Genomic DNA, 17,479 nt, shown 5'->3' on the forward strand with positions numbered 1-17,479 from the left:
GCATAAACTTGGGCGAGCTTCGGCTATTCTCGCCTAGGCGAGACGAGCTCGCTTGGGCGAAAATATCAATTCCTGCCCCTTGTTCACGTATACATGGTAGCACACCCAACCAATACAATGTCCAATCCATTTTCATACGAACCCAAACATCATACAGGCATATAAATCATGAAACAGAAGTAAAACAACCAACAATATGCCAAAAACGTGAAAATCCTATCTTCCCTCACCTGGAAAAAGCTAGCAGAACACTCCGACACTTGAGCAGATGAACACGACAGTTCCCTAAGAAGATTCACGAGCTAAAAGACAACGAAACATATTCAAAATGGGTTACCAAGGTGAACCCTAGTTAGAATCACGACAACGAGGCTGGAAATTAAGAAGGTACGGTGGAGAAGTAACTTATGTGGAAGAGGAAATGAGTTTGAGCTAGCTTGATCAAGGTTGGGACTAAACCCTAACAGAGCACTAAGTTCTCAGTTGTGAGAGGAAGGTGAGGAGCAGTTTTCTGAAAAGTGCAGAATGGAAAACGAATGGTCAGCAGGGAGTCTTGGATACCCTATGAGCCAGCCCTTAGGCCCAACAGATTAGGGCAAGCCCTTTAAAATTTGAGGCAGAAAATAAATGGTCCTTGCAAACATGATTTTTATAAATTTAATAATAATTTTATTATTATTATAATAAATCTATGTCATTAATATACACAAGAATGTTGTGTTATATTTTAATTGGAGAATTTTACGTTTTTAATAAATAAAAAATAATTAAATTTTCTTTATTATTACAAATTTCCTGCCTATTATTTAATATAATTTTAATAAAAGTATATATATTTTTAAAATTATATTATTTTGGTATAAATAGTAAAGTATGTATACATATGCGAAAACATGTGTATTTTGAGTAGTAATAAACTAATAAAATGTATTATTTTTTAGTTACTTACCTTTTTTTCGCACAAATTTTTATCATTTTACCATTTGTATTTTATATTTTATATTTTAAAAAAATTAACTATCAACAATTTAAAAATATTACGATTTTAATATGAAAAGCATTATCCAAAATGTTAATATAACTAATATTATAGTGAGAGTTGATGCATTAACACCACCAATAACAAATTAATCCATTTGACACTTTCATAAAATAACATTTTGATAATTTTTTCTTATTTTTTAATTTAAAATACTAATTTATAATATTATATCATTATAATGGGCTGTGAAATGAATGTTTTGTTTAGAAAAGTGTCAAAATATAATTTTTGATTACTATAACGATTATTTTTGTGAACAGTCAAAAAAGTTTTTAAAAATTGAAATCATAAAAAATTTGCAATAAATGACGTATGAATTCTATAGATTACGTGTAACATTCCAAAAACTGGATAACCTCAAATTAATAAAACATCATATATATGAATATTCAGAGAGTACGAGGTTTAGAGTATAATGGTATACAGTACGCCAAATATACTCGAATTACATGAACAAGGCTCCACACGGCCCAAATGATGAAGGATTGACCACAACCAAGGATGGAGGCAAATGCTTAAGAAGACTAACCATGTTTAGAAAGGAAGTTCACTAATCCTTCATCTCTTTAATTTGTGTTTGCTATTTTTGATTCCCTAAGTTGACTTAGTTGAATAAACTTTAGTTGACTTGTTGACCTTTGACTAGGTTTGACTTGTTGACTATAGTTGACTTGACTTAAGCCAACATGCTAATCTATGTTTATTTGCTTTGTAGGTTAATTAGGAGTAAGAAAGCAATGCTAGGTGGCGCATGGTGATTGGGGAGCATAAATGATGTGGAGAAGAGAGTAAAGCAAAGGCATAAAGCATAAAGTAAAAGGCATAAAATAAGTGTACCTATGTACCTTTGGTCTCCTTTGTTTTTAGCACACTTTGGCCACTTTTTGGAGACATATGAGACACATTCTTTGTCTCCTTTTGTGCTAGAACGAAATTAGCCTTGCACACATCATAGTTGCCTCTTTTGTCTCTCATTTTTGTAACCTTATTTGACCTAGGTTCTAGAAGCTAGGGTTAGGTTTTTTGTAGAGACATCCTTAGGTATCTTTTATTTGCTTAGAGGCCCCTAAACTCTTCTATATAAGGGGTGCTCCTAGACATGTAAAAGGGTTGAACATTTTGAAGTAAAAACACTCTTGTGTCTCAACCATTTGTGAGAGTTTCCTCCCTTGGGAGTGAATACTTTTAAGCCTTATCTTGCATAGCAAGTGGCGGCACACATCCACTCATCTTCAAGGTTGCCATGGCTTCTAGCCTAGCCTTGTAGTGGCGTGCTTCTCACATTTTTACCATTTCTTCCCTTTCCATTTTATGTTTTCTTCTTCCTTTAATTGTTCTTGGTTTTCTATGGTTTATGTGTTTTCCATTTCCTTTTTGTTTTGAATCAATCCATCATCTTCTTCTCTTGAGCTTTGTGAAAGGAACCTTCACATCTAGATAGCTTGCTATCTTAATGTCCAGTGGGGATTTCACTTAGCTTTCTTAATCAACTCACACCATATTCAATAATCTTAAAAAGAAACAAGATAATCCTTCATCATTTGGTATCTAGAGCCTAGGTTATCTTGAATATGGTGTTTTTCATGTTCTAACCTTGTCTTGTGTAGCTATCTTTGAATGGTCCACATAAAAACAGTGTTGTCAGCAACGTGTGCGTTTTTGAAAAAAATACTGCAGCTAGCTCAGTGGTGCAAAAGTAACGTTCTTTATATAAAAGGAAATATCTGTGAGTCTAGTTTCCAACAAAAAAGGAATTAACGCATTTGGAGTTCTGTGGAGAGAGTTATGATCAAATGAGTGAGCAAAGGTCAGAGCTGCCAAGAATACGAAAAACAACGTTTTCAGGTTATGTTGTGACAATTTTGGCTTCGGTTTTGTGACTCTTTTGCTCCTAAATGTGGTTGGATAACATGTCTTTTGATGCTTAGTCTTTGAGCCTTAAATCCATGAGTTTAAATGCATGATAGCTACATGTTTGTGTCTTTGTGTATGTCATGTTGAGTCTTTAAATGTGTCTAACTTTTGCTTGAGTCATATGTCATATGCTTCTTTGAGTTTTCTTATTCTTGTTTCTAAGTATTTGAGCTATTGCATGAGATCTATGCCTTTTGTTGTAGCATGCTCCTTGAAATTGATTTTGACCTAATTTTTAAGGAACTAAGTGTTCAAGACACCCTAAAATATCCTTCTCATCATCTTAAGTACCTAGTTTTGAAAAGAAAAATTATTTTCATGACCAAAAAAAGTTTGGAAGAGAGCTAATGTGTTGCTTGGTGAATCCATTTGGCCATTTTTACTAGGTGTTATGCTACCAAATTTTATACTTGGATTTTGGGTGATATTGGAAAATTAGTTTCATGCTTTAACTTGGTTATGATCTTTCTTGGTGTATGCATAATTTGAGCTATAATCTTGGCTTGTTCAAATGCTTTCCATAGAGTCTTTAAAAGTGTTTTTCATTGCTTTAGTCTTGTTCAAGTTTTGTCTTTAAAAAAAAAATTCCTTAGAAGTTAAACTTTCTTGTTTTTGTGCTTTTCTTGCTTGTCACTAGGTATTCTTTGTTGTGTCTTAGTAGTTTTCTTTTCTTGAAACTCTTGGGATGTTGTGGCCGAATCACTTGTCTTGCATTTGAAAGGTTTTGAACAAGTTTTTAAAAGTGTTTGCTTCACTCCTTTGGTGGATTTTGAGTGCTAGCCTTGCCTTGTTACTTTGGGAGAGTGATCTAAACACTTGGGTTATTTGGGTTGGATTTGGTCTCGGTTTTCATGTTGTCTAACCTCTAATCCATTTATTTTATCTCCGATTTAAGTGTTTTTGTTGTAGGAATCATGGCAAGTTCATCAAATGCACCTACACCAAACAAAAACAATACATTGATGAGATTGCTTCAGGATTTGAAGTTGTCTAGGAAGGAGGCCTTTGAACAATTGAGAAAAGAAAAGGAGCAAAGTGACCTAAGAATCCAAGAGCACATTCAAAGGCTTGAAGCTAGGGAGAAAGAAAGAGAGCCTAGGAAAAGAGGGCATTCTAGGCGCAACCCATCACAAGAGAAGCAAACTCTAAAGATTCCTAAGTTCTATGGTGGAAGTGATCCCAAAATCTTCCTTGATTGGGAAGCTAAAGTTGATCAAATTTTCAATGAAAATCATGTAAAGGATCAAGCACAAGTTGATCTAGTAGTTTTAGGATTTTTGGAGTATGCCAATACTTGGTGGCATAAAGTTTGTAAGAATTATGACCAAGGGCCACCCGCGGCTTCTTGGATGGACATTAAATCTCTTATACGCGCTAGATTTGTTCCTCCCTCCTATAGGAAGGAACTTCTTTTGAAGCTCCAAAGGCTTCACCAAGGTTCTATGAGTGTGAGTGAGTACTTTAAAGAATTAGAGTCTCAAATGCGTAGGGTTGAAATAAAAGAAACTAACAAAGAGAAAATAAAAAGATTTGTGAGTGGTCTTAGGAGGGACATACAAGACCAAGTAGAGTTGTATGAGTACTCCACTCTTGAAAATGTTTTCACACTTGCCCTTGGGATTGAAATTCAATTGAAAAGAAAAAGAAGGGCAAAGAAGAGTTACTCACCCAACCACTACTTTAGTCACTCATGGAAGGGAAAGGATAAAAAGAAACATGATAAGTTCCCTTCTAACTCTCATCAAGAACCACCAAGTAAAAGTAAGTCTCCAAGTGATCACATTCACCATTCCACTTCTTCAAGATCAAGTTCCATTAAATGTTTTAAATGTTTGGGTTATAATCACATTGCTTTAAATTGCCCAACCAAGAGGACCATGATCTTAAAGAAGAGTAATGATGTTGAAAGTGAACACTCATCTCCCCATTCTCTTTCAAAAGAATCTTCTTCCTCTAGTAAAACTAATTTTTTTGAGAAAGACCCTATGTTATTAAGGCGCATGATAGGTCAAGATCAAAGTGAGCTTGAGCCAACTCATAGAGAAAACATTTTTCAATCTAGATGCAAAATTAACAAATGGGTTTGCTCTCTAATTATTGATGGAGGAAGTAGTACCAATGTAGCTAGCACAAGGTTGGTGGAAAAGCTTAGCTTAGAGACCATTCCTCATGCTAAGCCCTACAAGCTTGCTTGGATAAGTAAAGAGGGAGAAATAGATGTCAATAAACAAGTCCTAATTAACTTTTCTATAGGAAGCTACAAAGATGAGGTGCTATGTGATGTTGTTCCCATGGAAGTCACACATATCTTACTAGGTAGGCCATGGCAATTTGATAAACAAACTTTACATGATGGCCATACCAACCAATACATTTTCTTCAAAAATGGGAAAAAGACAACTTTACTACCTCTATCACCTCAAGAAGTTAATAAGGATAGAAATATAATAAGAAAAGATAAAGAAGAAAAACAAAAGGGGCAAGCTTTCACTAAGGTGTTACTTGCCTACAAAAAAATTCTTCCAAAGCAAGATGTACATCACCCTTCCTTCTCTTCCCAAGCCAAAAGGGAAGGCCCAAAGCACAAGCAAGAGAGGAAGAATAGTCTAGAAAATAAAGATGGCCTAACCAAAGCTAGGGGTAATACCCTTAGAAATGATGGAACAAGAGCTCATAAAAGGGAGGCGCAAATCCTCCCCCAAATCAAGTCAAGCTCCATCTACAAAGGCTTAAAGAATTTGTGGTCAAATTCTCTCCAAGGAGGGGAGGATGATGAAGGATTGACCCCAACCAAGGATGGAGGCAAATGCTTAAGAAGATTAACCATGTTTAGAAAGGAAGTTCACTAATCCTTCATCCCTTTCATTTGTGTTTGCTATTTTTGATTCCCTAAGTTGACTTAGTTGAATCAACTTTAGTTGACTTGTTGACCTTTGACTAGGTTTGACTTGTTGACTATAGTTGACTTGACTTAAGCCAACATGCTAATCTATGTTTATTTGCTTTGTAGGTTAATTAGGAGTAAGAAAGCAATGCTAGGTGGCGCATGGTGATTGGGGAGCATAAATGATGTGGAGGAGAGAGTAAAGCAAAGGCATAAAGCATAAAGTAAAAGGCATAAAATAAGTGTACCTATGTACCTTTGGTCTCCTTTGTTTTTAGCACACTTTGGCCACTTTTTGGAGACATATGAGACACATTCTTTGTCTCCTTTTGTGCTAGAACGAAATTAGCCTTGCACACACCATAGTTGCCTCTTTTGTCTCTCATTTTTGTAACCTTATTTGACCTAGGTTCTAGAAGCTAGGGTTAGGTTTTTTGTAGAGACATCCTTAGGTATCTTTTATTTGCTTAGAGGCCCCTAAACTCTTCTATATAAGGGGTGCTCCTAGACATGTAAAAGGGTTGAACATTTTGAAGTAAAAACACTCTTGTGTCTCAACCATTTGTGAGAGTTTCCTCCCTTGGGAGTGAATACTTTTAAGCCTTATCTTGCATAGCAAGTGGCGGCACACATTCACTCATCTTCAAGGTTGCCATGGCTTCTAGCCTCAATATCCATCCATAACCCTCAAGCTGTTGCATCTCTACTATCATTGTCACTGCCATGGGTTTTCACATATGCTCACATCAATAAAATTGATGATCATTGCAAAGGAGGAAAACCACACACAATCATACAAACCAGTGAAAGGGTAAGCTAGAGCACCAGATAATTACATCATAACACACAACGTCAAAACACATAGTCAAGCATAGATCATGGAAAACCACACAGGAGGTACCGAAACACTACCATTCCAAAACTAGACAATCCGGATACGTGTAATGAGGTACCACCACAAAACAGTGGAATTATGTCCTAGCAGTGAGGCGTCACCACGAGGCCTTCGCGGAATTACACCCTTACAAGAGGCACCACCACGCGGCCTTCGTGGAATTACGTCCTGGCCGTGAGGCACCACCACATTATCTTCGTGGAATTACGTCTTGTTGTGTAGGCACCACCATGAACTCTCACCTCGAGGTTCGTGGAATTAAGTCCAATAGATGAGGTACCACCATGGACTTCCCCTAGGAGGGTCCAAGGAATTACGTCCATTAGGTGGGGCACCTCCATAAGCTCTCCCTACAAGAGCCATGGGATTATGTCCTACTCACGCTTTCTACGTGTTTCACCAACATATCAGAAAGTCCCGATAATACCAATATCATGCATAAACAGCAATTCATATATTTCATACTTCCCAATTCATACAACAAGCAACCATACAAGTAGGCCATTCACACCTTAACACCAAGCTGCCCCAGTCTCACTCAGGCTAGAAGGCCTCGCTCAGGCGAGCTCCTCCTCGCCTAGGCGAGAGCTTGAGCCTTTGAACAGCGGTCCCTGCGGATTCTCGCTCAAGCGAGTCCATTCTCGCCTAGGCAAGATCACGCCTCGCTCAAAATGAAAACTAGTCGCCTAGGCAACAGTTTGCACACAAAAGCCTGGGCGAGCCTTTGTTAGTCTCGCCTAGGCGAGACACGCTCGCCTGGGCGAGAAAGATAGTGCCCACTACTGCACACACGCGAAGACACAGCACGCAACATCAACAGAAATCATGTATTCACCACTATCACACAATCAACCATGAGCATACATCACGCACATGATTCAGACCCAGAAGCATACGAAAATCACAGGAAACTATAAGCTCAAGCTTCCCTTACCTGGAAAGGGTTTAGCAACAACTTCGACACCTGACTCAACGAACCCAACAACTTCGAAAACGGACCCAAGAGCTGTGAATAAAGACACAAAAATAGCAAGGTTGCTACGGTAAGCCCAGCAGAACCATGAGAACTATTCAGGAACAATATACGTGATAGGAGAACGTGGTTTGGCTAGCTTGAAAGGGGCGTAGGATCAAACCCTAGCAGAGCTTCTGGGGAGAGGGGCAGTGCTTAGGGTTCTGTTTTTGCAAGAAAGAATCAGAATTGGAAACCCTAGCAGCTTTAGGGCCTTAGCACCTTATGGGCCAACCCTTAGGCCCAACAGATTAAGACCAACCCTTAAACATTAGGACGGAAATAAAATTGGGCCTTACATTACGTCATTTCCGATAAATAGTGCATGAAGAAGGTTTCAAAAGATTATTTCCTATTATATATCATAAAAGAAACTAAAAGAAAACACAATCTTTCTCATTACTCATGTGAGACCTGTAAAATTAAGCAAATTTGAATAAAATTAAATTATGAAAAAGAGTGTATTCAAATGTTTGATTTGAAGAGAGGCACGAAGAATATTTATCCGAGAGATAGAGAGGAGGTATCGTATATGTCGTAGACTTCGAATTCTTGGCTTCGACGAGGACACGACAGTTTATATAAAGGTGAGAATTTATCATTTCCTAAACTTTTAGCTCAGACATTATGACACATACATTTAAAAAGAAAATAATATGTTAACAGCCCCAACTTCATTTAATTTACCCATAATCTATTTATATTATTGTATTAGTTATCAAAGCATTTTTTTTATTTAAAAATAACTACTGCAAACAAGTTATGTATCTTGTAAAAGGATTATAGTACCTTATAAGTGCTCTTTTTAATCATCATATATTTTTTGCTGATAAAAAAAAAAAAAAAACTACTGCAGTACTTATTTAAACACTATAATATTATATTGTTTCACACAAACACAAAAGTAAATAAAGTTTCAATATTGAAATTGAAGAAGTACACATAATAAAATAAATGTTGGTGAATTTTAAGTAAAGTAGGTATATGTTGATGAATCATTTCGATAGTTACAAAAGTACATTATAAAATAGAGTAAAAATACATTCAATTTTTTAATAAAAATATTGTGTTCCTTGGTGGATATCTAAAAACCCTTGTTTTCTTTTATATATTTTTGTTTACAACCCAAAATCCTCATAAGGATTTTATTTATGTACAGAAAATACATGGCGATATTTATAACGCCAGAGAAGCCACAATTCCAGTTGAATTTTGTGAAATGAAGAAAGTGCATCTTAAAGACTTACCTAATCTAAGAAGCTTTTCCTCAGGAGATATTGTTAAATGGTCATCATTAGAGAATGTGGTGTTGGACCATTGTCCCGACATCAAGAACTTTGGTTTGGGAATGATAAATGTAACACCTCATTTAATTAATGGCGTAATTAAAGGAAGCGTCACACTAAAATAACATCGTAGCGCAGTTACGGAGTTTAAAAGTAACTCCACACAATTATCCAAACGCGTAACGATAACAAACTGAACCAAATACAAATATGCAGCAGTAATAAAAATCGGGAATTTAAAGGGGTAGCTAATACATGGGTCGTGGCCCTAAAAGAAAATTCATTAAGAAGGATCCAACCCAAGCAGGCTAAGCAGCGGAGTCACCATTCCCTTGTTGACCGCGAGAACCTCTCGCATCTGCTCACATCAATAAATTGATGATCATCGCAAAAGGAGAAGAACCACACACAAGACAATCAAACAAACAAACAGGGTAAGCTAGAGTAGAAACAGTTCATCAAGCAGTCACATGCCATTTCACAACCAAATAGTGTATATATCATCCAAACATGTTATGACTCCTCAAACAATATACTAGACTCTGACTCGACTCATCCGGATACATATAGTCTAGTCGGATTCAGCGGATGCTTGCACTTGTGGTGGATTACCTTGCTCACCCCCGAGCTAAGTGCTCCAAGTGTTACAATGTTTCAATCCCCCACACACAAGGTTAGTCCTTAATGAGTTTCAAGCCTCTTGGTACTATCACCACGAGAGTCAGTCCGCTCTAAGTGAGACTAACTGACTCCTTAGAGTGTCAGGATGCAACCTTACCTTGAATCCTTACCAAACGATATAGATGGGGTACCACCATGGACTCCCACTAACAGGGGCCATGGAATTACGTCCCGACCACTGAAGCACGACCCTGAAATCTCACATAGAGATTTCAAGGAATTACGTACTGACCACATGCCAAACATACTCAATCATTCAAGTCATATTTATCATACACGTAAATCATATGCCAACCTTTATAACTTGTCCTCATTTATTTTCCATGTTGAATCCATACCAACTCATCCTTCCCAATTTCATGAACATAGTAGTGTATTTCATTCCAACGCCATGCCACTAAAATTACCAACCATCTCATTTATTTTACATTTCAAGATCACACTAACTCATCAACCTCAAATTCATACCCACAGATTTTGCATGCATAATCATATGTATCATACTTTAAATAAAACGAACCAACCAAACAACAAACCCATCACAACCATGTGAGGAGAACAGCATGGCCTACAGCGTATCTCGCTTAAGCTAGAGGCCCTCGCTCAAGCGAGAGGAGTTTCCTCGCTCAAGCTACAGGCCCTCGCTTAGGCGAGTCACGACAGAAGCCCTGGGAGGTTTTTCGCGTGCTCGCTCAGGTGAGCCCTCCTCAGCTGAGCGAGACCACCCCTCGCCCAAAGGTGAGGTTCCTCGCCTGGGCTAAGACAGCAGCAGCACACCATGGCTTCCGCATTCTCGCTTAGGCGAGCATCTCTCGCCTGAGTGACATAGTGCCTTGCTCAAAACAAGAGCTCTCCGCCTGAGCGAGAGTTCGAGGGTAATCCTGGCTTGTTTCTGCACGTCTCACCTAGGCGAGTCAGTCTTGCTTGGGCGAGAGTAATAGGTCTCGCCACTGTTCTCCCTGTAACAACCACACATTCGCACCCAACCAACAAACCAAGTATTTCACAGTTCAATCACAACATATTAGGCATAAATCATGGAACAATGACAAGGAAAGCCCAAACAAATCAAAGTAAATGCACAAGCTCTAGCTTCCCTTACCTAGAAAAGAGCTAATATCGGGCTTCGACTCTTAAACCAACGGGACCGGCAACTCCAAGAGTAGATCTAAGAGTGGAACCAGTAGCACAGAACAGGAACAAGGTTACTAAAGTGGACCTCTAGCGGAAAAATACAAAAAGAACTTTGAAGGGAACCAATAGAGGTTGAGGTTTAACTTACGTGAAGACGAGCTGAGCTTAGAGCTAACTTGACCAAGAGCCGTGAGTAACCCTAGCAGAGCGTTCTGAAAGGAAGAAAGAGACGATTGTGTTTTTGTGAAGTGAGTGAAAGTGAAAGTGTTAAGGCAGATTAGGTCTAGACTCCCTTTGGACCAGCCCTAGGCCCAAACGATTTTGGGACAGTCATTTACAATTTAGGGCAAAGAAGAAAATGGGCCTTACAATAAAAGAGTCACAGTTAAAATCGATACTAATAACAGAAAATGATGAAGTGCAAATTGACCCTCACACCAAGCTTGCATATCTTTTTGAATTATTGGTTAGTTCTCTCTCAAACATTATTTATCACAATAAGACATACAACATATTTTTAGTTTGATGATGAATTCTCAAAAAATTAATGCAGGATGACAAATTCTCACTGATTACTGAGTACAATATATATAACAATGAAGAGTTCAAAAAGATGTGCTATAATCTTCAAAGTTCCCATTTCACCAACCTTCAAATTCTTCGAGTAAATAATTGTTATGAAAAATTCTGGTTGGATAATTTTCTTAGTATGTTAGCATACAGGTCTCACAAATTTGAAATTATCAACATTGAAAAGTGTTTGCTAAACTTTTTTTTTTTTTAATAGAAGGGATGAAGATGACAAAATTTTCACACAGCTAAAGGAACTAAAATTAATAAAAACCAAATTAAATAGTATGTGATACAATGATGATCTAAAAGATATTGACCTCGAAAACCTACAAATTTTACATATCATAGATGTTTCCTCTCTCCAATATATATTTTATCTGTATCCACCGGAGAAGCTTGACCAACTTAAGGAATTAATTATAGAAAAATGTGAAGACTTATATATTACATTTTTGTGGATCATTTTAATAAAGGTAGGCCAAGAACTAACCTCCCATCACTGAGCAAGTTGGAGTTTAAGTCTCTCCCAAAGCTGAGACAAATCTACAATGGTCATTTAGAATTCTCAAGTCTAAAATCTTTGATGATAGCAAAATGTCCAATCTTGAAAAATTTACTACAGGATTTGTAGATCCACATGAAAACCTAACGATGAATTGGAAGTCTTTCTTTGAATTGAATGAGATTGTGTTTGACAGTTATGACGACCTGGTTTGTGTCATTTACTCTGAGACACTACAAGAGTTGAGGAACTTGAAGAAACTTGTTGTAAGTCACTATAAGGAATTGAAAATAATATTTAATATTCGTCAAGAAATATCTTGTTCCACACACCTTTTACAACAACTGTGTGAACTAACTTTGATTGATCTTCCAAAGTTAACTTGCATTGTTAACAAAGATATTTCCAGGTTCTATCAAAACCTAAAACTCCTACAAGTGAAGCAATGTAAGTCTCTTAATATGCTTCAAGTCCTCTAAAACTAACAAATCTGGAAATTTATGATTGTGAGGTGTTGGATACAATTATTATTGCAGAAGAAGAAGAAGTGGAGGGAATGAGTGGGAAACTCACCTTTCATGAATTGAAGGACGTTTCTCTTGAAAATCTACCCAATCTCTCTATTGTCTTTCCTTATATATCAGAATTTCCTTCCCTACAAACATTAAAAATAGCAAATTGTCCTACTATGATCTCTTTTATTTAAGATTCCAAAGCTCTTCAAGAATCATCTACAACAAATTACTTCTTCCCAAGTTCAGTAAGTTTAAATTACAAACTATTTATGAAGTGTATTTTTCATTGAAATCACATGTTTTCCTTCTTGTCATTTGATATATTAATTACTTATCGTATTGATGATGGAATAAAAGTATGGAATTTAGTAATATAAGTGCATACCATGGTATTATGAAAAACTATCAACATAATGTAGTTCATTCTACTTAGTTTAAATTCATGTATAGGCCTACAACCTTAAATTACTACTTGTTTCTTGTAGTTGTTGGTGGAAAAATTGAAGATACTTTATGTGATCAATATGAATGTAGAGAAGCTTTGGCACTGGAATTATCCGTCTAAATCATTCTGTGAACTTGAAAATCTAATTTTGACCAACAACAATAAATTGTTGAGTGCTATCTCCTCAAGCATGATCACGAGATTCAAGAATTTGAGAAAATTAACTTTGAACAAATGTGAATTATTGACGGAGGTATTTGATTTTGAAGATGACAATCTTGATCATAAAATTCATGAAATACTTCCTCAACTAGAGGTGTTAACATTGATTAACCTAATCGAATTGAAGTATGTTTGGAATAAGAAACCTCAAGTTTCATTTTTCTCAAATTTGGTGTCAATTTACATTTTTCACTGTGATAACCTCCAAAGTTTATTCTCACTTTCTTCAGTAAAAAATCTTGGAAAACTCAAAATACTCAAATTGTGCAAATGTGATAAAATGGAAAAGGTCATATATAGTGATATATCTGAAGATGAAAATGTGTCCATCATTTTTCCAAAACCCATAATGTCTTATAATGAAGGATCTTCCAATGTTGGCTTGTTTCTACAGCCAAAGTTCAACTTTATCTTTGCCTAAGTTGAAAATGGTGAGGATGAGGAATATTCCAAAAATGAAATCATTTTCAAGAGGCATACTCGTCACATCACTTTTAACATCAATTTATGCAACATTTGTTAAAAAAATCTGGTTTGGAAGCTTGAACAACACCATATCGTATATGTATGACAATCCAGGTACTAAATATTACTATTGTGCACATGCATTTAAAGATTATCCTGGACGTTTGATCGTGTAGTTATCCTGGTCTGCCTAGGTATAGTACAATTATAATATAATAATTATACAACACGTTTAAATAAATTTGATAGTATTTATATTTTAAATTATATGTATCTTATTTATATATAAAAGCTTAAAGTTATTATATTGTTTCCTTTGAAGATATGTTTTCTAGTGTTTAATGAAGACCTAATGTAACGTCCCATTTAATTATTAAGCGAAATTAAAGGAAACGTCACACAATAATAGTACTGTAGCGTAGTCTTGGGGGTCCTTAACACAACCCCTGTAACCTGGGCACACCACGATGCCGACGGAAACCATATACAAGTCTAACGAAAGAGAATAGAGTAGAAAAGCATAACACGATACATGGGCCATAGCCATAAAGAAAATCATGAAGAAAGTAACTCCAGCCCAGATGGTTAAGCAGCGGCATCACCATACCCTTGTTGACCACGAGAACCTCGCCCATCTGCTCCCATAAATCAAATTGATGATCATCGCAAGAAAGAACAGCCACATACAACACAATCATACAACAAAACTGGTAAGCTAGAGCCAATAACATATTCATCATACAGTCAATTATATTTTCACCATCCCATATCCATACAACAACCAAGCATGCCATGACTCTTCATTCAATACACTACGACTCGACTCGACTCATCCGGATACGTATAACCTGGTCGGATTCAGCGGATGCTTGCACTTGTGGTGGATACCTCTGCTCACCCCCGAGCTGCTCACCCCCGAGCTATGTGTTACAAGTGTTATAATGAATCAAATTTCCCTCACCACAAGGTTAGCACTTAATAGATTTCAGGCCTCCTACTACTCTCACCACATGGGTTAGTCCGCTCTAAGTGAGACTAACTGACCCCTTAGAGTGTGAAGATGCAATCCTTACCTTGAATCCTTACCCAGTTATACAGATGGGGTACCACCATGGACACCCACTAACAGGGGCCATGGAATTATCTCCCGACCACTGAAGCGCGACCCTGAAAGTCTCACCTAGAGACCCCAAGGAATTATGCACTGACACAGATCAACCACATTCACATAGCCAAATAATAATTACCACGCATAGATATACATCACTCGTACCAACCTTTGAAGCCAACGCCTTTCATGATCCAGGCCCAACTCATTCCAACACATCATAGTTTATCCATGTAAGTAAGATCCAACTCATCATGTTATCATGCCACTTTAATAATACCCATCTCATTTAATTCACATGACAATTCTCATACCAAACCCATCATCTACAATTCATGAATCATGCCAAACTTACTTAATGCACCAGTGTATATATATATACATATTTCTCATCATAACGTTCATGCTCAAGCCAATATCAATCATTCAAGAACAAACAAGCATCCAAACAGCACCTGGTCTCGCCCAGCCCCTTGCTCAGGCTGAAGAGTCTCGCTCAGGTGAGACGAGCTCGCTCAGGCGAACCCCCTTCGCCTAGGCGAGGGCTCGAAAGAGCATCTAGAAACCAACGCGGGATCTCGCTTAGGTGAGACCCCTCTCGCTTGGGCGAGATGTTTGCTCGCTCAAAAATTTGAGCGGGTCGCCTGGGCGACCCTTCGCGCAAACTGGTTTGGGCGAATCCCTGTTTGTCTCGCCTAGGTGAGATTGGCTCGCTTGGGCGAGATTAACAGGTCTCGCCACTGTTTCACCTACAACAGCTATAATTCCGAACCCACCGATCATACAAGATATCCCACGCACCACAAACAACGATTTTATCCATACAAACATTCAACAAGCTCAAAAACAAATCAAAGACGACTCAAACTCGAAATCCTAACTTCTCGTACCTGGAGGAAGGTTTAACAGAAGCCTTGGCGGCACGATAGCAAGCACTATTGCCCTGGGAGCGGCTAAAGAGCTGAAAACAATGGATAAACGGAACAAAGGCCAGAATATTAAGAAACCCTAACTGTCAAAGACGAAGAAGGCTGATAGAAATCACACAACCTAAAAGAAAGTACTTACGTGGCGTAGGAACAACTTAATCGAACTTGAAATTGTGAGGAGGTAAACCCTAGCAGAAGTGCGGCTGCGGCTCTTTAGGATTAGGGACAGTTTCTGAAAATGAGAGAAATGTTAGGTTTACGGCAGACTTGGGGACCTTATCTGTTGAGCCGGCCTTAGGCCCACTTACAAGGGTAGTCCACTAACTTTAGGGCAGAAAAAGAATTAAAAAAATTTTAATGGGCCTTAGACCTAATGCTAATTTCCTTAAGCAAAAATTTAGAGGCTTATGAAAGTATATGGTGACTATAAGTTCTTCTTATTTAAGTTTTTCCTTTTTGAATTTGCAAAAATCTGACTCTGTAGGGAAAAAACTTAAAATCTCATTATCAAGAAATTGATATTGAGTGAATCTTGTCCTTCACAGAGTAGTAGAACAATGATTATGACACAAGTGACGTCAAGATTGCAAATTGGTAAATGTAGTTAAACTCAAATCCCAAGCTTTTTCAAATATAATTTCTCAGGTAACTTATTAATTGATGTTACACTTATGATGTATTTTTATCAATTTTAATAACTTCAATGACATCAAAAATGAATTACTGTGAATACATTTTATATTTTTTGTTATTTATATTGCTAAATCAACTAAAAATCAATCATATAGCATATAGACCACATTCCCTATATTTGTTTTGAAGTTGGTATAAACATCCGAATGATTGAATTTTTAAAAACAAATTATAACAGTTATTTTAAAAACAGGTAGGTCATAAGCTTATGAACTAACTTGGATTATAAGTCCATTGTTGCGGCTTTAAATGAATGGATAAAAATTGATTGCTACAGTTTAAACCTTTTTCTGGTTTATCTCCATGGAAGTGAGGTGAAGTTGATTTTGAAAGCAACCATTTAATAGGATTAATTATATTTTTGATTCATGTTTAATTTTAAATAAATATTAAAATTAATTTATTTTTAAAATTTTAATCTAATTTAACCTTTCAATTTTAAAAATATGCAAATTTAATTTTTTAACCAATTTTATTAAGTTTAATTAATATTTTAAACATTTATTTTAAAATGTTTCAAACGCCGTAAATCATAGAATGCATGTTTACTGATATATCTTTATGAGGTTGATTTTGTTGTCGATTTGTTTGTCCATCCAAAATAATAATAGATCGTATATTCTGACACTTAAACTTGAATTATGATTAATCTCACCATTTAATAACTAAGTTGAGAATAGTCTAGACCAAAACAATACAAAACGAGAAACTAGATATAGATCTTATTGAGACTATAATTTAGTTATTTTTTAATTACACGAAATCTAAACTATGTATTGCATAAACCCGCTTTTTGTAACGTCCCATCTAAATAAATAAACTTACTTCAATGACACGTCACACAAAAATAATAATAAGAGCAGAGATGCAGAATAGGGACTCACTCCCTAAAGATATCCAAGAGTTATGAAAAGGAAATCCTAGAGCCCACCACGATGCCAAACAAGACGAAGTACGAGGCCTAAAGTAACCAGAAACACAATACATATCAAATAATACATAGGTCATAGCCCTAGCAAAAGACATAAAAAGAAAAGCCCAAGTCCAGTCGACTAAGCAGCGGAACCATCACCTCCTTGTTAGCCATGGGTGTTCCTCGCATTTGCTCACATCAACAAGTTGATGAACATCGCAAAAGAGAGAACCACACAGTAGAACACACAACAAAACAGAAGGGTA

General features: G+C 36.7%; 1 pseudogene; it reads left to right on the plus strand.

Annotated features, from left to right (window-relative positions):
• The first annotated feature begins 12,072 nt into the window (after positions 1-12,072).
• Positions 12,073-13,526, plus strand: LOC146881026 (uncharacterized; annotated as a pseudogene).
• The last annotated feature ends 3,953 nt before the right edge of the window (positions 13,527-17,479 follow it).

Source organism: Vigna unguiculata, chromosome 11 (genome assembly GCF_037176805.1).
Source record: "Vigna unguiculata cultivar grain cowpea cultivar isolate G323 ecotype 2 chromosome 11, ASM3717680v1, whole genome shotgun sequence".
Lineage (NCBI taxonomy): Eukaryota > Viridiplantae > Streptophyta > Magnoliopsida > Fabales > Fabaceae > Vigna > Vigna unguiculata.